This window comes from Ambystoma mexicanum, chromosome 10 (genome assembly GCF_040938575.1).
Source record: "Ambystoma mexicanum isolate Mex_15411 chromosome 10, UKY_AmexF1_1, whole genome shotgun sequence".
NCBI lineage: Eukaryota > Metazoa > Chordata > Amphibia > Caudata > Ambystomatidae > Ambystoma > Ambystoma mexicanum.
The window spans coordinates 330,864,654-330,889,623 of NC_090932.1; the positions used below are offsets into that span (position 1 = coordinate 330,864,654).

A 24,970-nucleotide genomic window follows, 5' to 3' on the forward strand; every position below is an offset into this window, starting at 1 on the left:
AAAGATCTCACCCGCAACTTGGCTTCTGGCACCATGCAAGATGCCATGAGGCCGAGCAGTCTCAAGAACTCGAACGCTGGGAGACTCTGGGCAAGTTGAAACTTGTGCACCATATGCTGAATGTGATGAGCCCTCACCTGCAGAGGAAAACACTGCCCCAGGGACGTGTTGAGCACTGCTCCGATTTACTGGAGCCTCTGAGTTGGTGTCAAATGGGACTTCTTTAAGTTGAGGGAGAAGCCCAGCTTGTGGAGGGAGTGGCAAGTGACGGACAGATGATCCAGGACTTGCTTGAGAGAGCGCGCCCTGATCAACCAATCGTCCAGGTAGGGGTAGACGTGGATCCCCCCTTTCCTGAGATGCGCTGCCACTACTACCATGAGCTTGGTGAAGACCCTCGGGGCGGAGGTCAAGCTCAACGGCAGGACCCGAAACTGAAAGTGCGAGTCTCCAACCACGAACCCCAGGTACTTCCTGTGCTTTGGATGTATCGGCACATGAAAATAAGCGCCCTTGAGGTCGAGCGACCCCAACCAGTCCTGAAGTTGAAGGGCCTGGAGGACTTGAGAGAGAATAACCATCTTGAACTTGTCCTTCCTGAGGAGTTTGTTCAAACCGCGCAAGTCCATGATGGGTCTCATTCCCCCGTCTTTCTTGGAAATAAAAAAATAAGGGGAATACTATCCCTTGTTCCTCTCCGCTACAGGCACCAGTTCTATGGTGCCTTTCTCCAGTAGGGATTGAATTTCCTGCGCAAGGAGCAGATCCGGACTCTTCAAAGAGAGAGCCCCCGGTGGATTGTCTTGAGGCCTCTGCCGGAAAGGAAGACAGTAGCCGGGGTTTATGATCTCCAGAACCCACACATCTGAAGTAATGGCACGCCACTCTGCAAGATGCTGCGCCAGCCTTCCTTCCCCCAACCGGCGAACCATGGGACATGGCTGCATGACTGAGCTGAAGTGGCTACGGCGTTGCCTGAGGGCAAAGAGGCAACAGCTTGAGCGGCCTTGGCACCTCGAGTACCTTGTTTTCCACCTCTGGCACTCCCACGGTGGCCCCTTTGTCTAGCAGCTCCTTTCTCTTTACCAAGGGATGAGTAATAACGAAAGGAACCTCCCCTCCATTGCTGTCCCCAAGGACGAAAAGGCAGATTTTGGCGAACTGCAGCGTTCCCAACGACTGCGCTGCAGCTTTTGAGGTCTGCAACCTCTCAAGGCTCTTGTCAGCCTTGCTGCCAAAAAGATGGACACCATCAAAGGGCATGTTGAGGAGCCGGGCTTGCACATCAGGAGCAAACCCCGACTTCCGCAACCACCCAAACCTGCGTATTACGGTGCTCGCTGCCATGGACCGGCTGACGCAATCTGCCATGTCCAAACCCGACTGAACGGCCTCACACATGGCATCCTTGCCATCCTGGACCATAGCAAGAAAACCATCCCGGTCGTCCCCTTTGGGAATATGTTCAGCCGCTAAGGCAATACAGTTCCACAGAGTGTGCGTGAAACGAGAAAAGGCACAAACGGAGTTGGCTGCCTTAAGCGCCATACCCCCTGAAGAAAACACTTTCTTCGCCGAGCCCTCAAAACGCTTGTCGTCCCTATCAGGAGGGATGGTAGGATACGACGCCTGCTTAGCTGGGGCCGTAGCCGCCTGCACCACCAAACTCTCCGGAGTGCGGTGCATGGACAAGTAGCAAGGGTCCGTACTGGCTGGGCGGTATTTTCGCGGCAAAGACTTGCCCACTGCTGGGAGACTCTCCAGAGCAGTCCAAGCCGCTGCCACCCTTCTTTGCAGAGCCATATGGAATGACAGTACCGGGTCAGTGGGTGGACCTTGATCGAGGATATCTATAAGGTCATCCTACACAAAATCAACTGGGGGCGCCGACCACCCCAAGTAGTCGGTGATCCTCGACATAAGGCGGCGGTACGATGACTCGGCATGGATGCCAGGCTCAGGCCTACAGAACTCCACCTCCGGAGAGGTGTCCAGACTACTGGCGTCATGCAGTGACTGACGCAAGTCCTCAATCTGGCTATGACCAGAAAGAATCTCATCTGGTACCGTGTCCGGAACCAACCCATCATCAGAACCCGCATTCAACTCGGAAATATAATCCATAGGCTGGAAAGTGGGCATTGAATAGGGCAGAAAGACATGTTTTGCCTTGGCCAGAGCCTTTCCAGGGGGTTTCCCCATGCCACGGGGTACCTCCGACACCACAGCCTCGAAAGGCGTCGAGGTCGAGTGAATCGACGTCGATGTCTAGGGCTGCACCGACAACATCAACGGCTTTGACACAGGCCTCGACGGCAGAGCCCCGAGCGTGTCCTTCGACAGCCTGGGCACCGATGGCGTCGATGACTTCCTCGGAGGCGGAGCCTCGAGAGAGTCCGTCGACGACCTTGGCGCCAACTGCGTCGATGTCTTCTTCGAAGACTTCACAGGTGCTCACGGGCTCGAGCGCGTCGAGGACCGGGACCTGGAGCGGGCATGACTGGAACGATTCCCCTTGTCCGAGCGGGACCTCTCCCGCGAATCGTGCCGACCACCTGAGCCCGAAGGCGTACGAGCAGTGTCTCCAGTATGGTCACAACCGACCCCTCTCGGAGGCGTGGACGGACCAGAGCCCTGCGATTCAAGAATCGCCAACATTGTCTTCCCGAAGGAAGCCCACTCCTCTGGAGAGGATCGCTTGGTGGGATAAGAAACCCGCCGACGGGCAGAGTTCTCGGAAGAGGACGGGGAAGGCGACCGATGACGGCGCTTCCGGGAGTTCCTCGAAGAGGCAGAGGAGTGGCTGGACCCACTCCGGGACTGAGACCCCCTAGACTGACTACTATGATGCGGAGAGTCACCCCTCGAATCGTCCGTCGAAAGCCCAGTGGTCCTCACCTTCTAGGGCTTAGACACCTTACTGACGGACAGCTTCTTCTTACGTTCCCGCAAGGCCTTGGACGTAAGCGACTGGCAGTCAACACAATCATCCGTGTCGTGGGCCTCCCCGAGGCACCAAAGGCAGGCGTCGTGCGAGTCCGTCACAACATCTTGGACCCGCAGTCCCCACACTTCTTGAAGCCCGGACGCGGGGTGGAAGCTTCACGAAGAATATACTACACAATACGAACAGGTTCGAAGAACCGAGAAAGAAACTCCAAAGAGTCGAGGTGCGCCGAGATCTCCGAAGCGAACACGTTAGCGGAAAAAACAGAACTGAGGCTACGGGCGTCGTGCGTCATACCTATAATATCCAGTGACGTCGGCTGTCGGAGGAGGTCCTCGAGGGCGGCGTATCGATGTCATTGACGCAGGACGCAGACGCCGATAGATTTTCCGAAGCAGCACAGCTGTGGGGATTACTGTCATAGATATGGAATACGTCGGAGGACCCAATCCCCTCGAATAAAAGGTTTAGTCATGGTGTGCAGGTGTACATTTGACATTTAATACACTGGTGGTGTGTTGGATGCAGCGGAGTCCCCAGATATAGTTTTGAGGTTGTCCACTATGAACTGATCCTGATGTGAAAGTTGCAGGAAATTTGTTTGAGTTTGGATGGGGACCAGATGATGTCACGCAATTCCCCCAATAGGTGGAGAATATTACACAGGGTCATAATTTCATGGCAAGTTCTTGAATAACATGCACATTTATTCTCTTGGGGATAAAGCTAATGGTTCTACTTCTGAGGGTATATCTGATGGGATATCTTTCAGGTGGCTGGGATCAAGGCATAATTGAATTGGTTTGTTCTCAAGCATGTTTTGGTGTGTGCGGTATTATAAAGTTGAATAGATTAACTGGTGGACATATGCTTTATGGCATGTGCCACTTTCGACAACTTTTGTGTGAATTTATTTTATAAACTTAACAAAAAGATTTAGATGAAATAAAAACAGTTTCTATGGCCTTAGGGTTCAACTCTTGGATTTCAAATGAACTCGCACATAACTTCTATACCACTACTGGAAGTTTGGTTTTACCCAACTCAGTCACAGTTCGTTCCCAGTGGCATTACTTTGGGTTTATTTTTTTTTTACTGATGGAATAATTTAAGAGCTCAAGGGCAATTCAGGACCTCCCCTGCAAGACAGTTTTCTTTTTAACTTCAGCCTTACACTCCCAACCCTGCCATCATAATATCTACGACATTCATTATAAAGACATCTATAGCCCCACTTAAAAAAGAAAATCAAAACAAAAAAAGAAATCACACTTTTTAAATGATCCAACCTCACTGCTATATGTCACCTCCTCTCAGGCATGTGTAAAATGCAAGGAAATGGCATTGGTTGTGCAAACCTCAGGGGAAGGGAGACAGTACACTGGTGTTGACTGGGAGTTGGAAAAACCAAGAGGAGGTTGATTTTTGTGAACATGGTTGTCAGGAAAGATTTCCATTTATGTGTAATTTTCCCTCCAGTTTTGTACCCCCCTAACTTTTTGCTGATTTTAAACACCATAGTCTGACTTTACCAGAGGAGCACAGCCCTTACAGACAGTCAGTACTGGGAGACTTTCTTTCCCTTAGTCCTTGTCCATGTTGCAACTTTTCTGCAACATGTATCAAGTGCACAATGTACCTTACAGTACAGTGCCCCTGGGTCTAATAGTCATTTCCAAAGGCCCTAGACGCTCTCGAAGGATTTTTTTTCAAGTGCAGATGTGTCTGGGACAGGGCTGGTGGCGCTTATCTCTTCAAGTAATTTTAACCCTTTCCTGCCAGGTAAGCCGCACTAACCGCGTATGGCACGAATATGTGGCCTGGCTCCAAAATGGCCATGCCACAAGGTTCTTTGTCCTGTCCTTTGGCCATCTTGCCCCTTCACCTTCGCCCGGTCGAGTCGATTGGGTCAGTCCTTATTTGGGCATGCATTCTACGCGAAACGCCAAGCTTTCTCAGGGTTCTGCATGCCTCATGTGTGTGCTTCCAGGATGTGGGATGGACTGTCTAGTTCCAATACACATCCTGGGTGCCAGAGAGTCAAGTGTGCTGTGAATGCCTGGGACCACCGTGGTCCACGATTGGTCCTCATATGGTAGGCCTGTGAGAGCAGATCTCCCATTGGGTCCTCTTCGTTTTGCCGCGAAGGAGATTTTGGATAAGAGAGGGCTCCAAACACCCATACCATGTCGATATCTGGAGTTCTCACTGAACAAAGGATAGGATCCAAGTATCCTGAAACTAAGAAGCCAAGACGAGGAACCGCTGGTGACCCGCTGGAAGGTTTGGCACCCAGAGCCTGCTGTTGCCCTGCTGATCGAATGAGAAGATCTGCAAAGATGCTTCGACCCATTGCAATAGTGGGACCAACTATTCTCGGCACCTTCATCAAACCCTGCAAGTAAGCCTTCTCGGAAGTGTCCCTGGGCCAACCAGTGGGCTGACCAGCTTACGCAGAACCTTTGCCCCGATACCGCCACCGTTTCAAGGAGACACTCGAAACTTGATAAGTCGCTAGCTCTGTGTTCACAGCACTCTCACATCAAATTTTGTACACTTGGCATTCCCAGGTCTGGAGTAAAGAGAGAGAGGCTGATCCGGAGTGAACGCGGTTACCGTGTCGCCCAGCCGTGGTGACAAACTTTGCAGGTGCGCTGCTTTCGTGTTTTGTGCCCCCTCTTGCCCCTGAAGCCTGCTGCAGTGAATCTGGCCTGATCCTTCTACCAGGAGCGGAGAAAACGCCACTGTCCATTTTGGGAATCTTCGATGTAACTTTATTATTGAAAGCTGCAGAAATTGCCGCATTTGAACGTGCAACCGAATTGGACTCCACTGCCAAAGTTTGGTCCGGAGTGCGCCAGGGGTCGGTGAGTGCTAACAACCCTTACCGGTGGCCCCTAACGCATCCAACCCTTTTTACGCACAAGTGACCCCTGAGGGCTCCTCTCCTTTCCACTGCTGGTGCGAGCTAGTGAACTATTCCCAAGTCTTGGAAACTGCTCTGCCCTGTTGTGGAGACCCCCCTCGAATAGCGGGAACTTATTCTGCATCTCCTCACCTGCCTTCCTGAGCTGCTACGTACCCTACAAAAGACCCTATTCCACCCATCCACACTACTGCGTGCGCCAGCATTGCAAATACATTTGAGCAATAGGCTCCCCTCATTTTAGGGATTGGACTGCTTTTCAGTTAGGATTGTATTTGACGCAGAACTGCCTAAAGACTATTTGCACTACCTGCTTCCTTCCCTTTTATAGGTTTTGGACCCATTCTGTGCAGTAACCCTTAGGCCACTTTGTCTTGTATATATGTATGTAGATAGGATTGTATTGATGTAAAAGTATTACTGTGATTATTATTGTGTGGTGAACTTTCAAAGGCCTTGAAATAAATGTATTTGTATTTTTATTATAACTACACCTGACTGGGAGCGATTTGTAAGTGTCCTTTACTCTGTGTGCTCATTGAGGTCTTTCAGTCACCCTCACCCCTCCTGAGACCTAGTCTTGACCGACGCCAATGCTACCTTGATTGGTCTGGCTTGTCCACAAGGTTACCCTGTTCCAAGAAACTAGGCTGGCCTTCTGAAGCTCTGCCCATCAGATCAGAGTTCAGAAATCCGTCTTAACAATGGTGACAAAAGGGAAGAAGCCCTTTCTTCTGCTAGTTGTTGAAGAACCTTTTTCTTTTTGAAACTGATAACTCTTTTCCCCTTTTTGCTGTGTCTGGAGCAGTGGAACGGACACCAGACATTACTCAGAGAAAGGGAGTCATTCCTCTGCAGTTAGGAGTCCCAGTTTCCCCATTAAAATGCCACCACTGTGTTCATGTCATGCTTCTTACTGCTTACATATGGTGTCAAGGATAGGATCTGGCTCAGTTGATACAAACTGGGGGACCTTCAAATGCAAGAAACCTAGTGAACGAGACACCAAACCCTTTGTAGTGACCAAAGACACCATTGGCTTTGATTCAGCTAGCAGCTGAGAGAAAACATCACAACCGGGAGAACGCTTGCTAGTCCCCACTGATTTGGTCATGATACCACCCAAAGGAACCTATACAAGGGTAACATCTAAATCAGGGCTAGCTTGGCAGCACAGCTTATATGTCGTGGCTGGTGTAGTAGACCCAGACTATAGAGGTGACATTAAAATCCTGATTCATTATAATGAGAAAGACCCATAACATATTAAGATGGGAGAAAAGTGGCCCAGGTATTTTAGAAAAGGCCCCATTCCCCACAATTGGAGAAGTTAAAGAAACTGATGATACTCAGAAGGGAAACCAAGGTTTTGGGAAGGCAGATGAAGACCCTACACCGAAAATGTTAAAACCAAATCTCAATGATGAGGAAACTGAGATAATCCCAGACCTCACTTTTGCCCAGTGCAACAATCCTATGTGAAAGCGTTGCTCCATACCATCTCTGGGAAAAAAGGAGGGACATTTTCTTTTTATCAGACAAGGTCTGCTTTATAGGAGTGACACCAGTCCAGAAGGCATACCTAGATCTCAAAGTGTGGTTCCCAAAAGCCATAGAAGAATGGTGATAGAAATCGCTAATTCACACGTAACGTGCTGGACATCTAGGCACAGCTAAAACACAAGGACAGCTAATTAACAGGTTATATATTGGCCTGGTGTACACACAATGTAAAAAAAACTTTGTTTTTACCTGTGCCTTGTGTCAGAAGACCATTGCCAATATGCCTCCCACAGCACCACTCCGACCATTAGCCATCATTGATGTACCTTTTTATCGAATTGGGATGGACATAGTGGGTCCTCTTGTGCCATCTGAATTGGGAAATCAATATATTTTAGTAATTCTGAATTACTCCACAAGATACCCTGAGACCTTCCCCTTACGAAATAGCACCTCTCAGTAAATACTAAAGCAATGGAAATCATGCTTTTCTCAAGTTTGTTTCCCTAAAGAGATCCTGACAGATCAAGGGACTATCTTCATGAGCAAGTTCATGGGTGACGAAAAACAGGTCCAATTAAAACATTCCAGACTTCTGTGTATCATTCACAGACCAACAAATTACTTACCCCATGTAACGTTCTTTCGACTGGCTGTTCCTCCCACTTATCCCTTATCTTTTGACACATGTTGTCCAGCTTCAGCTGCTTTGGGGGAAAAGAAATTGGCAGAGCTGCGTTGTGCATCAATGGCATCGAATTGATGTCCCTCGAAGGCCTGCGTCAAGGATGATGACATTGAAGGCATATATAGAATGCACAGCACCCTTTGGCTTCAGTTCAGTTTTTTCCTTTAACAGCAGAAATACCGGCAAAACACAGGAGTGACCGTACTCAGCCTTGATAGAACGGAAGCTGTAATAGCACAGGAAATTCTACTGAGGGGTAGGACGGGAGGGTGATGAGGAATACGTGGGAGGAACATCTAGTTGAAAGAACGTTACCAGGGGTAAGTAACTTGTTCTTCAAATGGATTGTGTCCTTCGACGTATTCCTCATCTTTTGACGGACTCCCACAGCAGTATTTGATTTGGAGGAGTAATTAGAATTTGATTTTATATATTTTCATGGACCGTGTGGAGGACGGCCTTACCAAAAGTACCTTCCTGACCGAGGGAAGATTCCAGGCAATAATGCTTTGTGAATGTGTGGATAGTAAACCACATTGCTGCTTCACAAATGTTTGTAATTGGTACGCCCCTTTGCAGGTCTATCAAGGTAGCCATGCCCTTGGTGGAATGGCCCCTTAAACCTTCCGGAGGTTCCTTTCCTGCCAACCTATAACATTCTGAAATGGCCATTATTCTCCATCTCGATAAGGTCTGCTTAGAGACAGCCTGACCCAGTTTATGACCCGTATATCCAATTAGATATATAAAAGCTTAACGCTCTACGAGGGTCTAACCTATGTAGTCTTTCCTTGCCAGGAGGAGGTGGGGGATAGAAAGAAGGTAGAACCATTTTATGTCCTATATGGAAATCAGAAATGATTTTGGGCAAAAATAAATAAAAGGTTTGAACGTTAGAACAACCCTGTCCTTGTGTAAGATAGTAAAGGGTGGCCTGGACCAAAGTGCCTGCAACTTGCTCACTCTACGGGCTGATGTTCGAGCTACCAATAAAATGGTTTTAAAGGTTAACAACCTTAAGTTAGAGGTTCAAAAGGTGCACACATTAGGAATTTTAGAACCAAATTTAGGTCCCAAACTGGAACCTGGACCACAGATAGAGGGAACACGTTGGTGAGCCCCTTTAGAAATTGTCTCACCAGTGGAATTCTGAAGTAGGAACATTTCTCTGATGAGCGCTTAAAGATGGACAGTGCCACCAAGTCGCCTTTATTAGTACCAATCTGGAGCCCCAAATTGGCTAAAGATAGCAGAAAGGATAAAACATCCGTTGTTTTACATAGAAAATTCTTTTCTCTGCACAAGTTGCAGTATTTTTTCCAATGTCAATGATACAGAGACTTTGTTGCTGGCCTTCTGGCTGAAAGCAAAACCTCCATTACATCGTCCGGGAGGTCTCAATCCATATATCTCAGCCGAACAGAAACCAAGCGTGATGGTTGAGTGTTTTGACCTCTAGATGGAGCACCCTAACCTCCTCTCGCGAATGAAGGTCCTCTCTTTGTGGAAGACGTATCGGAGGGCAGATGGACATGTCCAGAAAGTCCGGGTACCACGTCATCCTCACCCAATCCGGGGCAAGTAGGATCACATGTTTCCCGAACTTTCTGAACCTTCTGATCACATGAGGAATGATGGGGACTGGAGGAAACGTGTACAGGAGTAGAAATTCCAAGTCTACTATGAATGGGTCTCCTAGAGTACCTCTTGGGGGAAATTCCCTGGAACAATACAGTTCGCATTTCCGGTTGACCCCGGTCGCGAACAGCTCCACTTAAGGGGTTCCCCAAAGGGTGAAGATCTCTTGAATGATTTCCTGAGCTAGTTTCCACTCGTGGGAGACTGTGCTCTGCCTGCTCAGAGCGTCTGCCGCTGTGTTCTCTTCTCCGGCTAGGTGAACTGCCGATAGAGATATTCCTTCGTGTAGTGCCCAGTACCAGAGCTGCATTGTCGCTCTGCACAGTGGTAGTGACCTTACACCTCCTCACTTGTTGAGGTAGTACATGGCCACTGGGTTGTCCGTCATTATCAGGACATTCTTTCCCCGTACAGAAGGCAGAAAGGCCTTCAGCACTAGTCTGATTGCCCTCAGCTCCAAAAGATTGATATGTAATTTGGACTCCGATGGAGACCAACGACCGCTGACGGTCAGATCGTTGGTATGGGCTCCCCATCCCATGAGTGAGGCATTGGTCACTACTGTTGTCTCGGGCCATGGTTGCTAAAAGGGTTCTCCCTTCAGAATATTGTCCTTGCAGGCCCACCACAGAAGATCTTGTGCGACCCTGGTTGTAACCTGAAGTAAGTCCGACATCTTTCCTGAGAACACGGACCATTGAGTTCTAAGAGCCCATTGAAGGGATCTCATTCTCAGGCGGCCCTCTGGCACCAGGAAAATGCAGGATGCCAAAAGGATGGGCAACCTAAAAAAATAGAAGGCTGGTAGACTGTGGGTATTCTGAAACTTGGTAACCATCTGAATAATGAATAGCTCTTTCCCAAGGAAGTATCCAGTACAGCTCAGATGAACTGGAGTTTTTGAGATGGTGCCATGTGGGATGTCTTGTAATTGAGGGAGATGCGCAGTCTCTGGAGAGAGTGGCAGGTGACGTTGAGATGATCCTGGGCTTGTTCGGGAGAACAAGTCCTGATCAGCCAATCGTCCAGGTAGGGGTAGACGTGAATGCCCCCTCTCCTGAGACTCACTGCTACTACTGCCATCAGTTTGGTGAAAACCCTCGGGGCGGAGGTTAGCCCGAATGGCAAAACTCGAAATTGAAAATGAGAACCGCCAACTGCGAATCTCAGGTATTTCCTGTGCTTGAGATGGATTGGCACATGAAAATAAGCATCCTGAAGGTCCAATGACACAAGCCAATCCTGGAGGTGGAGGGCCTGAAGGATCTGAGAAATTGTGACCATCTTCAACTTGTCCTTCCTGAGGAACGTGTTCAAGTATCTCAAGTCCAAGATGGGTCTCAGTTGTCCGTCCTTCTTGGGTATGAGAAATAAGGGGAATACTATCCTGTGTTCCTCTCCGCTACAGGCACTGGTTCTATAGCTCCTTTCTCTAGCAGGGTTAAAATTTCCTGCACAAGGAGCAGATCCGGAATCCTCAAAGAGTGGTTCCCCAGTGGATTGTTCTGTGGTCTCCTTATAAACAGAGGGCAGTAACCATGGCCAACGGTTTTGAGCAGCCCAAGAATCCCAAGTAAAGTCTCGCCATTCTTCTAAATACTGAGACAGCCTGCCGCCCACTGGTGAACTGTGACTCAAGACCTCAGAGAGGTTTTGAGGCGGCTGATGCTGCGGCCGAAGGCAAGGAAGCAGCTGCTTGATCTGGCTTTGCATCCCTTCCTCGTCCACCAGCTTTGCCTCATTCACACTAATTGTGTCAAACCTTTCTTTACTGGTTCTTGTAATCCTTGTATCAAGATGTGACAAAAGATTGCTATTTTTTTTGTCTCACGGCTCTCGAGTGTCAAGGCCCAAAGCTCTTGAATATAATTAACAGGATCCTTGTCGTCACGCATTTTGCGTAACTTAATAGCTCCTATGTCTGTCGTATCAGGATATTGTGTCCGCAGTGCCTGCCAGACTGTGGCGCTGCAATTCGCAAATGGTGCCCCGTCATGTGCTGTGTTGTGGATGGTCACCCCTGGGAACCCTGCCCTCTTCCAGATGTCATCAGATGCATCATCCAGTATTGAAATCAGCATGCCCTTGACGTCACCAACTGTCAGTCTGTGCCCTGAAGTCAGTTTCTCCATTTCATAAATCCATTTCCCCGCCACTTAATGATGGTAATCGAAACTTGACATTGTCCTTGTCTGTGTGCTCCCAGGGCACGTATTGTGTCCTTGCCCCTCCCCGCTCTAGTAAAGGCATCTTTGAGTATGCTGCTCTTTCTTCCTGTGTCCGTCTGTACTGCCTAACCTGGATGGGCCCTCTTTCATCCTCAACATCTGCGCATTTGTATATTGGTTCTACTGCAGGTGTCTCTGGTAGTTGGTCATGTGCCCTATGCTGTCGTCCCCTGGAACAGGAGTGTCGCCTGGATTGTGTAACCATCGCCTTGTCCCTCCTGCGCCCTGGGAGGTGCTGTAGTCTGTTATTTTATGGAGTTTGTGGGGTCGCCTTGTCTACTATGTCTTGTGTTGGTTGATCTGTGTTGTGTCCTCCTCCCCTCCGTTCTTGCAAATAGCACTCCCATGAAGTCCATTCACCGGTCCTTGTGAGGTAGAGTTTGTTGGGCCCCTCCCTTTGGTACACCTGTACCTTCCTGTTCTCTTTGCCTCTCCTCATCTTGCCTTTTCTTTTCCATCTCTAGTGCCATTTATTTGCTTACCTGCCGTAGCACCCGCGCATCCTCATCCTCTCTGTCTCGCTCTCTGTCTGACTCCCTCATCATTCTTTCCAATCGTAACTGTTTTAGCCGTTTCACTTCATACTTAGGTTTCCTGCAGTAATATTTCATAGTGCCATCTCTACCTCCTTCTCCTCTTCTCCCTTCTTTTCCCATTCTTCCCTCTTCTTTTCCCACACTTCCTTATGTCTGATCTCTTTCTTGTTCCGTTCCCTTATGTCTGTTCGCTCCCTCTCTAACATTGCCAAGTGCTCCCTCTGTCCCTGCTCCCGTAGTTCCACTTCCTTTTCTATTTCTGTCCTCTGCTCCGTCCTCACGTTCGAGCTTTGCCTCTTTGTCCCTTTGTGGTTGCTCCTCCTCCTCCCCTGCGCTTCCATGGCACCCATGTTCCAGTTACAAGCTCTCTATTGCCTTTGTTGCCCCTTCGGCCACCCCGGCTGTCGTTCCCTTTAAGAGCATCTCTGCAGCTATCCATTCCTCCGCCCCTATCCCCGCGAACTTGCGCTGCAGCCCCTACTCACCGAGTTCAGAGCTGCTGGACACCTGCCCTGTTCCTAGCTGTTGTTCATCTTTTGTCTATGGGGGCGGTTTATACGTGGGGTTTAAATACCCCTCTGCTGCTTTTAGCTCTCTTAATGGGTATATGCCCTGATCCTCCTCCTCCTCTGCATCATCAGATATTACACTAGGTGGTGCTGGAGGCGGAGCGAAGGGTCTGATCCTGCTTCCTTGACCTCCTGCTGGCTCAACATCCATGGCCTGTCCTCCTGGAACAATGCGCCACAGCTCAAATAGGGACATGCGTTTGGCTAGCTACTTCCCTTTGTATGTGCCCTGTAAGTGTGTCAGTAGAAATTGCAGCACGTCCTTGGAGAAACTGCCATTAGGCAGCCATGGTCTTGCAATTTTGCCTTCTGTACCATTGGACCTCTGTATGCTATCCTTTACTATTTTATCTTTATAGGGGGCAGGGTCCTACACGTGTTGTATGGGGGTTACCGCCGGCTATACACAGGATACATCATGAATTTTGTGTTTTACCTGACCTCTAGTCGAGGGTTTCCATAATCCACTGTCAAGGGAAAAATGTTCTAATTCAACAATGATCACCTTCGCTCACTACGGGCCTCAGTGGCCCTGCACTTTATACTGCATACTCCGCGTACAGCCCCTCCTTCACCAGCGTTGCCGTTCTCCGGCACACCACCTCAATCCTGTGCATGCGCCTTCTGCCCACTGCCACTGGTTCACCTCTCTGCCAATCCCAATTCCACAGCGCTAGCTCGTCACCAGCACAACACACCGTCTTATGCAGCGACCTGTGGGTGATGTCACCAAGAGAAGAGTTCATACAGGTAAGAAAATAATTTGTGTACACAGAACAACAACCTGTTTCTACAAACCCGCACAACCCCACAATATTCCCACAATCCCTTACAGCGGTCTTCCCGCCTCTCCAGGGCAGAGCATACTTTTTTCTCTTGTGACTAGCTGCACCCGTTTGCGTCGCCTAACATGTAAAACGTCTCTCTCCAGGAGGCTTAACCAGATAGTGCACCTTCCACAATCTAAGATAGCTCTAGCTAACCCTTACAGGAATACGGACTTCTATGCTTCAAGCTAAAATGCCCAATTCATAGGAATACCTAATGAACATACTTTTATAGTCCAAGCCTATCAAGTCAATAGTCCTGGTTGTTTACCAGAACCTTTTACCTCGAAGACCGAATGCTCCCTAGACATAGAAAAGGGACTTCTAACTCCGATCAGGTCCGTACCGCCACACACTTGTTACCGTTATTCACTGAACACTATTCATCACAATCTCATAATTAACACATCCCGCACATGTTTTCATTTTTTGCTAGGAGTCCGCGGGTGCAGAACTTATGGAAAGCCTAACTCCTTCCCAGTCCAAAAGAACCTAAGGTCCAGACAAGTAGCAAGGTATAACGGGTTTATTACAACCAACTACCCACGGAGATCTCATGCACGGCAGCAATTCTGAGCACCTCTCAGCGAATCCTGGCTTGCAGGCCAGTTTTGATATCAAATGGCATCATGGCTTGCGTCACATTCCATGCCCTTCTACAAAAACCTAACTCCACTCTGGATTGGCTGTTGAGTGGTAGTTGCCCTATAGGAGCCCATATAGAGGTTAGTTCATTGGACCAGGTCACGTCAGGTGTCAGGCTTGGACCATCCCCGAAAATTGCTAACTAATTGTTACAGTGTGTGGACACCATGATTGGTCAGTGATCCCAGCTACCCACCCCTAGGGCCATGAATTTTGATTGGTGGACCCGCGGGACTCGCAAGCCTGGCACAAACTCTGTTCCCAGCCTGCAAGACACCTGTTCACGGTGCATGTGCAACTATGTGTCTGTAAGGTGCAACTACGTGACTGCGTCATAACCGTGTGTAGACCATCAATGCCGTGAGCGCGATCCGTTCCAAGCGCAGAACTGTAGCTTGAGTGTAACACATTTTTTGCGACCATTGTCTGGTCCGTTAGACAGTTGGCTCTTACCAGCCACCAAATCTTGGCTCCTCGTCAGCTCGACCAGATCACGTGCTCAGAGACCACGTTTGTGAGCTCAGGGGCTCTGAATTATTCTGCATTTTACAGGGAATGGGCTCCCTTGCAGCTCGTGTTACATCGGTTCGGGGTGAGGAATGTCACGTATAACATTACGACGTTGGCAGTGGCTTTGTTCTCGCTGCAGTACTTCTGCTTGCACAGTATTCTGTGACTTCAGGTTTTCTTCAGAAGGTTATGGCCTACTACGATTTCCTAAACCATGGTCTGGCTTCTACTGTATGCGCCTTCCATGGTGTCCGTAGATTAGTGTGTTATGGCTGTCAGGTCCCTCAAGTGCTCCTGCCATTCCATAGGGTTATTTGCATATAAGCATCTGCAAGCATTTACATGTGCCCTTCTTGCGGCAAGCTAATGGCAAGAATAATAAACGTGCAGACAGTATGTACATGTCACTGTCCTCTAAGTCACAGAACTGTACGCATGTTTCTTCATGTAGTTGGGTGTGCGAGTGTCCCGAACATGCAGATGGCACGTGTGCTTCAGGCCTGACGTAGCTATGTCGTTGGGTGTCTCTAACGACTCGAAGCATTCGGTCCATGTAGCTGTCTCCAGCTCCCTCTTGTGCGTCTTTGTCCACTCTAGGTAGGGTTTGCATGGCTCCTGGGTTATAGGGTCTGGTGAGAGGGTATTTCTCATGGTAGTTGTCCATTGGGGGAGCAGTGTGGATTGGTGTGAGTTCGTATGAACGGCGGCCATATTGTCTTTGGTGCTTCTTCCTTTTCGAGGGTCTTCCGGGACGAGAGGCGTATTCTGACCTTCCCTCTTCAACAATTTCCTAAAGATAAGACCCAGGAGGGGCCTACTAGAAGCCAAAGAGTAAGGTAACCTCCCTGAGGAGCTGAACCCAAAATGTATTCCCAAGAGGGATGACCAAACACCTAAAAGGAGCAGAAACAACCATGAGGGCTGGAACTGAAAGATGCATTCGTCAAGAAGGAAACTTTAACCAAAGAAGTCTGAGCCCAGTCTGGGGTAGAACATGCAGCCAACGCACTCTGGCTGGCGAATAATAAGCAGCTATATGAAGTATACTCACTCGGTTCTGGTAGGACCGCCGACAACTAAGGATGGATCAAGAAGAGGGGAAGGATAATTCTAAGAGTTACAAGTTCAATATGGTCAGTTGAAAGCAGAACTATTAGAGTTGCACCACTATTGGGAGAACCCAGGATTTTATCCTTTGTGCTTCTTACATGAAATGAACTGGTAATGTTGTGGAAATGTAAAAGAAAGCTTGAGGCTTAGTGGGCTAAGGGGAACATTCTTTTTTTGGGTATTTTGCAGGAAACTTCACAAACTCACTAATTTAGTTTGAACTATATCCAAATCCAAGGACATGAGATTTCAAGAGAGAGAGAGAGAGAGACTTTTGCCAGGAGACATTGTTTTGGGAGGGGTTACGCACCAACCAGCAAAGGAATGAATGAATTAATGGATATATGGGATCTCTCTCGCGAGGATAGCTCAGGGGCAACATGCTCGCCTTGGAAGAAAGACGACACGGAGCAACACAGGTTCGATCCCTGTATCCGCGCTTAGAAACCTTTGGGTATTAAGCGCATTATGAATAACCGATCCTATCAATGAAGCAAATCTCATCATTCTGCTTTGAAAATATCTTGTGAAGAAGGAAACTCCTCTACCTCATCTGTATCACCTTTTGGGTCTATAAGCAGTTCTTCCTTTGGCAAGCCTGCTCCCGTCGAGCTCCAGACTATTGGCGGAGGGGTGGTATCCATATGGGGAAGAGAAGGCTGAGGTTCCATAAGTGGAGCTGATGGGGGCCTGCATAGTGACTACAGCCTTTGTTACTACTAGCGGGGCAGAGGAGGTAGCATAGAAGGTGGCAAGGGAACTCTTTGATAATGTACTTCGAGAGTTGCACCATCTGAGAGGATTTCATAAAGCCCATGTACTGGTCAAAAAAACAATTTTCAAAGGTGTGACTTGTATTATGTGTTTGCATAGTGGCCGTCGATGAGGTTCATATGAATGTTTTCAGAATCCAAAGTGGCTGCTGGGCCGACCAAGGATCAGAGTACCCCATGGAGAAAAACTATTGAGGATAGGCTATGCACCATAATGTCTGGTTTGAAGACTATTTGATGCTGGCCATAAATTCATGCTTAGAGACTGTTGGGGCAACCTCATTGGAGTCCTCAGTTCTGGGCACACTCTAGGACCTGCAGTTGTCTCCAATGGAGAAGAGCCACATGACAATATGCTTGCCTCATTAATCTCGTAAGTTGTGTCACCAGAGCGTTTGGTCGCCACCCTTTTCATTTTTTGTCATTGACATTTTTATTGAAACAATGACATTGATAAGCAATATAAAAGCAATTGACCATCTATCATTTGGTATAGCAGTCATCAGTGAATGCCCATACAATACATAACCAATCGTTCATTGGGTTCAACAAAAACAACAAAATAATAATTCAAAAGGAAATGAGTGTTAGTTCAAACAATAGATACAAAAGTATGAGTTCTGTGAGAAACCCAAGACCTCTGGATCCTTTTCTCAGGTGGCCAGGGAAAGGCCATCGCTCTTGGATCCCGACCCTGGAGGTGGAGAAGCAAGGGAGGATCACCTGAGTGGAGGCTCTTTGGGTACTGGGAGTGGGTACCCTTAGGATATTAATATTTTATTTCTATCGCGCTCGTACACAAGTGTTTCAGAGCGCGAAAATGAGAGACATCGTATCCCCCCTTATCCTGTTGAGACTAAACCAAAACCCGCCCGACCTTTATAGGTTATTTTAAAGCTGTTCCCCTCATTTCCCCATATATGACACCTGACAGTACTGAGACAAAGAAGCAACTAAGAGTAAGGAAGACCTGAGACTTGAAGAACTACATTGTGTGGTATTGAGAACGAAATCTCAAGACCATTAGTTGTTTTGTGAACTGTGGTGCTTGAAACCTGGGGAAGGGAATCCAGAGGATCAGTTTCGAACTATATTGAACTGTATTATGGTGAGCTGGAGAAAGGTAATCTTGAGACTTTTTCGTGGAACTTCTTATACTTGAGGAAGCAGAGCTGAAAGGAATCTGCGAGCTGGAAGAAGATCAGAACTTTGAGTTGGACACTATTTCTTTTGATTTTGACATCCCTACACTTTGGTTAGCTTTAGTTGTAAGGGAAAGGATACTCTTTGGACACAGACAGACATTTAAATTGAACTCTGACACAGACCTTTCTTTAGTTTCATTCAGGTAGGTAAATCCAACCTTAATATAGGAAAGGATAGGCCTTCTACCATCCTGACATTTGATTTAATTAAGTATTTTACTTTGAACTCTAAGTCTGTTGTCTGTGTCTTGCTTCAGGAGACCCTTACAGTTCTAGCATATATAAAATTGGTTTGGGTTAAGTTTCTATAACAATAAAAAAAGGACATGTCTTGGGGTTTGTGGTATCCACCTGAGAAATCGTTCTGACTAACAAGAATAATAAATGGGACCCATTCTTGCAACAATGTGGGCATCTCACCCTTGTGAGCAGCCTCAATTTTGCTCATTGCTGTCACAAACCATATTTTCGGCCACCATTCCCTTACATCAGGGGCTTGAGGGACTGTCTAATTGTGAGCTACTAGCACCCGTGCTGCAAGCAAAAGGTGTGTAATACGTTTGGAAGATGTTTTTCTCAATTTTTATAACCCATCCAAATCTTCATCCCCTAGTAACACTACTAGCGGTTCAGTGGGCAAATCCATGCCAGTGATGTTTTTAATCGGGGCAAGCCCTTCTTTCCAGTTCAACTGGTTGAGATCGCATGACCACCAAATATGAAACATTGTGCCAGGGGGTCGAGCACATCTCCAGCAACAAGGGGACACTGTTGGGTTCATCCTATGGAGCCTCTCAGGGGTAGGATTCCAGCTATATAGGATTTTATAGCTGTTCTCCCTCACTGTACACATTTGGATGATGTTGCGGCTCTTGATCATATATTGTACCATGCCAGTTCGTCAACTGGGGAGACAATTTCTATTTCCCATCGAGCCATATAGGGATGTTAAGGTGTACATCTATTTGCGTTAAGAATTGTATATAGCAAGGACACTTTATGGGCTGGGGGTCCCCAAGAAATAAATCTTCGAACTGAGTAGTCTCCCTCCTAGTGTGCTTTGCCACCTTAGTGTTTGCTACTGTGAAGGCATCATGAAGCAAGACACAGACAACAGGTTCAAAGTTCAAAATAAAATGGTTTATTAAATCAAATGTCAGGATGGTTGAAGGCCTAACTTGCCTTATGGTAAGGTGGGACTTCCCTTCCTGAACGAAACTAAGGAAAGTCGGAGTCAGAAAGTTCAACTTAAAAGTCTGTCTGTGTCCAAAATCTATCCTTGCCCTCACAACTAAAGCTAAACTATGTATAGGGATATCAATAATAAAATAAATGGTGATCAACACCATTCCAGCTCCTAGCTTCTTTCTGAGCTCCCCTTCCACAATCCCCAATGACTCTCTACCCAGGTGATCCTCCTTCGCTTCTCCACCCCCAGGGTCAGGACCCAAAAGCGATGGCCTTTCCCAAGCCAACTGAGAAGAGGACACAAGGGGAGTAGACGTGAGGACGCCCTCAGGTTTATCACATATCCAGGGCCTAAATTGCATATAACCACAGGTATCCGCGTCGCCAACCAGAAACATTTGTGTGCATTTATCGAAGGTCAACGGTTGCCAATCCTCAAAAAGCTGGCCTATTCTCTGAAACCCATCATCTTTCCACTGAGCGAAACCCCTCTCCGGCCACCCTGGGGAGAAATCTAAAGTATGCCATATGCACGTAAGAGGAGCAGGAAAGGTAGTTACTGCATACCTCAGCGCTGCTTTGTCCCAATAATCTAATGTCATCTCAGTAGCTGGGAGAAGGCGACAGCTGTCTTTCTGTGCCATAGAGGAATGCCAACACCATTCATGTAACAGGATACCAAACACTGAGCTTTCAATATCTACCCAATGCTTTGGAGCATGTTCAGCACCATGGCTATCTAGAATGGGGGCAATATGTGCTGCATATAAGTAACTTTCCAAATCTGGCACACACAAGCCTCCCCTTTCGTTATCCGCCATCAGCGTGTGTCTGGGAACCATGGACAGCCGCTTAACCCATATAAATGTGAAAACCTGCAATTGGAATCAGGTAGTACCTTTTCGGGGATAAGAATTTGGGAGTCCCATGAAAACATATAAAAGCTTTGGCAATAAAGACATTTGGAATGCTATCTTCCTCAGCCATCAGATATCCGCTTTCTCACCATCTTTCAAGATCTGATTTAAGTGTGGAAAGTAACCCAGGGATGTTACACGCATATAATCGGTCATATCTGGGGGTGAGATGACTCCCCAAGTATTTTAGACTGCTGGGATTCCAATGAAAAGCCAACGTACTCTTCTGCCTCTGAACCGCATCCAAATCTTCCGAAACAAAGTACAACCGATTTTGTAAAGTTAAACTTCATCTCAAAGGACCTGTGGAATAAGTCCAACAAAGAAACAATATGGGGGGAGAGTATTCAGTGAGTCATGCATAAAAAAAGGAGGTTGCCCATGTATAACACAACCTTATGTTGAATTCCAGCTATTTCTATTCCCTGCAGAGGTGTGGCTAGGGGGGCGCTTAGGGGGCTATAGCCCGGGTCTTTTGATTGTAGCCCTGGTTAGAAGCTCAGAGGCCACAACTAAAAGGCTAGCTAGCTCCGAGTCCTGACACTCCCAACATTAGTGTAGCCCCAGATCTTATCCAGACCTAGCAACACCCCCGATTCCCTGTATGGTCTTGCAAGACCTTATTCAACACACTAACGGCTGCATGGACAAAGCGAACAAGAGAGGGGGCAAAGGGCATCCATAAACGGGTTCCTCTAGAAAATGCAAGAGGTTCAGAAAAGGCTCCATTCATCTCAATCATAGTAGACAGGTGGACAAAATTGGTCAGCACCCACTTGATGAAGATGGGACCAAACCTAAACCCCTGGCGTTTCTCGAGAGATAGGCCCAATCCATTCTGTGAAATGCCTTTTCTGCGTCAACTGATAATACTGCCAGCACCTCGTTCCCTCGTCAAGCCCATTCAATCACATCTATGGCTCTTCTAATATTATCCTGGGCCTGCTGGCCCGGGATAAAACCTTGTTTGATCCCTTGAATAATCCCAGGGAGAAAACACACAAGCCTAGTAGCTAAGATTTTAGAAAAGATACAGGCATCATAATTAAGAACCACTATTGGCCTGTACGAAGCACAGTCCAAAGCATATTTACCTGGTTTACCCAATAAGGTTAGCAAGGACATCTTGGGTGTAACTGCACCAGAATCCGCGAAGCTGTGAAATAGTGTAACTAGCTGTGGGACAAGAAGTGAAGAGAATTACTTATAAAATAGAGCTGAGAACCCATCTGGGCCTGGTGCTTTATTATTGGGAAGGAAACAGATAATATGAAAGACCTCTTCCGCTGTAATTGGGCCCTCTCAGTCGGTCTACCTCAAGAATCTGATGGACGTTTGCTGTTTTAATAAAGTCCCCCGGACAATCTCTGTCCAAATCATCAGCTCTAAATAGGTTTCAGTAGTACCGGGACCAAATGTTTAATTTCGCCCTCAGGTAAGCAGCCTCTTTCATCTTTTAGATCAGCTTAAGTGTTGTGAGCTTGGTGTGCCCTTAACTTATAGGCCAAAATTTGTGTGGCTTTGAGGTGTTAAAATAAAACAGTTTAGTCCATAGCATTTTATGAGAAATATCTGCTGCTCAGAGCGCCTTAATTTCGGCTCTTGCCACCTGTAATCGTCCTCATGTCTTAGGTGATACGTCCCTCTTGAATTGCATATCCAGTCTTTTCGTCTCTTCTTCCTTATCCAGCTGTTGAGCTGCTAACACGCTTCTCCCCACCCCGTGTCCAAGCTAAAGAGTTACCCTAACAGAGCAAGCTAAAAGGCCTCGCAAACAGTCGCCACAGAGATATCCTCAGTCAAATTATCCTGAAAATACAGTGATATTTTCTCGGATATCGAGGCATAGTAAGCTATGTCTTCCAGGAGGAAGTCACTTACCTTCCAAAGGGTAGATTTCCTCGTGTGTGAGGTATATGTGCCGATTTTAATCATAAAAGGGTTGTGATCCGAAACAACCACCAATTCAATGGTGGAGGCCGTAACTGCTACTAGTAGGGGCCTGGAGATTAATAAATAATCAATCCGGGAAAAACTACGGCGCACATAGAAGTGTGTATAATCCCTATCATATTATGGGGGTGCTGCTGTCTCCACACATCAACCAATTGTAAATGCACTATCCCCTGTTTAGAGGTCGATCAGGTTAGGTCAATCCCCATAGTAGGCCCTGATCCGTCAACCACACCATCTTAACACAACATTCAAACCCCGCCCCCCTATAATCAAATCTTCTTTCTGGAATTCAAAAATACGGGGAAACACCCGGGTGTAAAATTCATCTTGATTCGGACCATACATCGATACCAGGGTCAAATCCCTCTCCCCTAATCTAATATGAAGGCCTAAGAACCTCCCCTGATTATCCTTCACTTCCCCAACTTTCTTAAAGGCCAGCATGTGATTGAACAATATCACAGCACCTGCCCTTTTATGTGGTGGTGATGCGAAGTATTGGTGTGGAAACCATTTAGAATGCAGACATGACCAATCAGCTCTCACCAGAGGGGTCTCCTGAAGGAGCTACATCAGCTTTCAGATCTATCAACTTAGCCAATACACGTTTTTGCTTCCTGGGGGAGTTAAGGCCTTGCACATTCAGTGAAACTATCTTGAGATCACCCATAAATGTCCCATTCCATCCCCCTAGTCCCGGCTAGAGCCATTCCTGGTCCGTGAAGTGATGGCTCATGAGTACAGATAACCATTTGGATCCCAAGGTCCCGCTATAAATTGAAAACTACAAACCCCCATCTTTAAGAACCTTAGTATGTCTCCAGCTATCCGGAATCGACACTATGTGAACACTCAATATTTGCATTATGTTTAATCGGCTAGAATACATTGGAAACCCAAAATTAAAACAAAAAACAGCCCCAACATGGGGTACGATAGGTTAAAGGAAAAACCCATGTACGGGTGGGTAGTGTTGATGCCCTGCCTACAACCAAACACATAATAATATTGAAGATCTGTGGAACTCTTAGCCGCTAACCAGTGTGGGCCAAACAGAACAAGCACCTACCCCCTCCGAACAAACTCAGTCCATCTTCTGACCTAGACATAGGTACACCATATACACTCAAACCTTCAGTTCAAGTATGACCCTCCGAAACACCACTCCTAACTCGCCTATTTTGCGAGGGTCTTCTGCGGTCCCTGCAATGTTCTTTCCTAGATCTTACACAAGGCCAAACAGTACTTGGGACATCACATGCCGTTCCGATGGGGAGTTGCAGTTCTTTGCTCAGGATATGAAGGACTTGAATAGCTGCATGAAGTGAGGTGAATTGGTGCTGCACTCCTTCATATTTAAACATGATTTGAAATAGGTAGGCCCATCTGTATTGGATCCCCTTATCCACCAGCCATTGCGTCAGTGGCCTCATCAGACAGCACTTCTGGATTATACCTATTGGCAGATCCTGGAAGATCGTGAGTGTGCTGTCCCTAAACGAAATTCTGTGCTGCAACCTGGGCTCCTGGAAAATCTGCTCTTTAGTTTTTAAAGAAGTGCACTCATGTGAGGACATCAGGAAGGCAATTCAAACGGTGCTGAAATTGGAATAAACCTTATGTGTTTGGTCCAGTACGAGATCTAACTCTTGTAGCATCTCCAAAAGTCTTGGTGAAAAGGTCACGGATATAGGCTTCCAGCTGTCGATCCGCCAATTCACGAGGAATCCCTCTTATCCTGATATTATTCTGACGAGAGTGATTTTCATTGTCCTCCAGTTTCTCTTCTCGGGAAGTACGGTGCACCTCCGCCAAGTTCCGGTGTAATGATCAGAATTGTTGGTGTGATCGCAAAAGGCTTTCTCAAGGTCACCTAATCTATGCTCTGCCTGCTGTACAGTGTGAGCCAGCTCCTTGAAGGAACCCCCAATTTCCAGAGGGTGGGTGCCACTTCTTTCAGAATAATTTGAAATAGCTGGGAAAAATCAGCTTTTGCAGCAGGCTGCACATCTGTTTCTGAATTCAGCAATGGCAAAGGATTAGGCTAGCTGGATTGGACAGGTTTAGTTGGTTGGAGTAAGTCCTTGATTGAGGCCCCTGCCTTATTTTCTGCTTCTTAGCCTTCATGGTGCTTTTACCCCTTTGCACGAGACTGGGCCCTTCCCAACCTCAGAATGTCCCGAGAGTAATCTCTAAGGAGCAGGCGTCCTATGGTCAATTGCTCATAACAAGTGGACTAAGCTGAGAAGTCATACTACAAGCCCCACAAGGCAGCCCTCTGCAGACGTCCGTCCGTACTGGGAGGGAGAGGAGGAGGACCCCTTGCGTGGACCAGAGCTCCCAATACCAACTGGGGGTAATGAGGCAGAATACCACCCCAGAGTTATAGGCCGGCAAATCACTGACACAGCCATCCTGGGGTGCCTATTTCTGCCGCCAGAGTGGTGTTATGGACCCCACCCTCAGCCCGATCTTGCAGATGCTCTCACAGTGCTCCCTGCAGGTATGCTGACCGGAGGGAGAGGGGCTTTCCTCGCTGCAGACCTGTATAACGGCTGTGATGAGCGGACCGGACCGGACATTGCAGCACGTCTCACAATGTCCCGGGCAGGGGTCGTCTCACAAGCCTACATAATGATGGCACCATCTTTTTCAGGACAAAATAAAACTTTCTCCAGGGTTTATGGGAACCTGGAGTCCAGCGCCCAGCCCTTGAGGGGCGATATCTTGAAACCCTTAGCAATCCTCCCAGTGATAGCCCTTGGGACCTAAAGGGAGATTTCTGGAGGCCGACCTCAATTTGA

The 24,970-nt window shown here is 47.5% G+C and overlaps 1 protein-coding gene across 1 annotated transcript in view; it reads right to left on the reverse strand.

The window, feature by feature from the left end:
• Positions 1-24,970, reverse strand: part of LETM2 (leucine zipper and EF-hand containing transmembrane protein 2) — a 780,753-nt gene that overhangs the window by 567,392 nt on the left and 188,391 nt on the right. The window lies entirely within an intron of this gene.